General features: G+C 39.0%; 1 long non-coding RNA gene across 1 annotated transcript; it reads left to right on the forward strand.

Annotated features, from left to right (window-relative positions):
* The first annotated feature begins 56 nt into the window (after nucleotides 1–56).
* Nucleotides 57–605, forward strand: LOC121940228. The gene is made up of 2 exons (XR_006105590.1): nucleotides 57–189; nucleotides 278–605. It is a non-coding gene; the product is annotated as an uncharacterized LOC121940228 (long non-coding RNA).
* The last annotated feature ends 730 nt before the right edge of the window (nucleotides 606–1,335 follow it).

Consider the following 1,335-nt stretch of genomic DNA (forward strand, 5'->3'; position numbering starts at 1 on the left):
GCTGCCCTCTTCCTTTGACTCCAATTCCTGTTTGATAGTTTTTACGACATTTTTCTCACTCCATAACTGTTGACGTGTGTCCCTCCTCCTTCCAGATCCAGCGTCTGCCGTTCTTACCCAGTTCAAACCTGGCTCTGGACACACTGCGAGGCAGCGACGAGTCCATCGGCTTTGAGGACATCCTCAGTGGTGAGAGCCTCGCCCCCTTTACCCAGACATCCACACAACTGTCCGGTTTGATACCTAATAACCATCGCACTGTGTTTGTGTCCTCTAGATCCAGCCCAGAGTGAAGTGATGGGCGAGCCGCACATGATGGTGGAATACAAACTGGGACTGTTGTGAAAGAAGACGGACACACACACAATACACAGCTGAACTCATAATTTAGGTTTATTATTTGTCTGCATACATTTGTTTTTTTTCGCCTCAAAAACCAAAATCACCAACTTGAGGTTCTGCAGAATTGAGTCGCTCATGTTTTGGGAGGAGAAAGGGGCGGATGGGTTGTGGGTGTGGGGGGTTATCCTGTAAAATTCAGATCTGCTTTTGTATGGTTCCAATCCGATTGGTATTTCTAATAAAACTCATAACCTTCCTCATAATGTGGGCTCATCGACAATTTATTTTAGGGATGTTGTTGAGTAACTAACTGCTATTTGGTCTATGTATTTTTTTATTTTTTAGTGAACGATGAAAAAGCATGTCGTATGTAAGATAATACAGTTCTAAAATGCAAGCAAAGACTGAAAAGACAGAAAAGGAAATACACATATATATGCAATCAGTGAAGTAAACAGTAAGTGGTCAGTTGGGAATTGAGGCACTTAGATTTTCATAAAGATAAAGGGTTCTTTGAATTTTACAATATTAACCTTGTAGAATGATTGATCATTTATGTTTGTGCATGTATACAGTAGGAGAAGATTAAACTGGTCAATTTTCAGAAACAATGAATGAAGCACAGAAAGAAAAATAAATACTGATGAAATTGGCCTGATTTTAGTAATTCTGACAGAACATTTATACCTTTTGTAAGGTTTGGCAAAATTTGCCACTGGTTATTGTACAAAGTAAACCTTACTGAATTATGTTTCCCTGCTCATTTACACGTTCAGCCATTACAGAGGACTCTAAAGGTAGAATCATTTTTTTGACCTAAAATAGACAGGAAATTGTCAACAAAAATGAGTTTTTACGGAAAATGAATTTGGCCGGATAAGTTAGTCTGAGCGTCTCAGTAGTTAACTTCTTCATAGTTAGATGTGTGCACTCCAAATTCAGTCCTCCTCTGTTTGTAAATAACAATGGATGGAATTTGTGATTCTTCAGGTG

The sequence above is a fragment of the Plectropomus leopardus genome, unplaced genomic scaffold (assembly GCF_008729295.1).
Source record: "Plectropomus leopardus isolate mb unplaced genomic scaffold, YSFRI_Pleo_2.0 unplaced_scaffold8064, whole genome shotgun sequence".
In the NCBI taxonomy this organism is placed as follows: Eukaryota; Metazoa; Chordata; class Actinopteri; order Perciformes; family Serranidae; genus Plectropomus; species Plectropomus leopardus.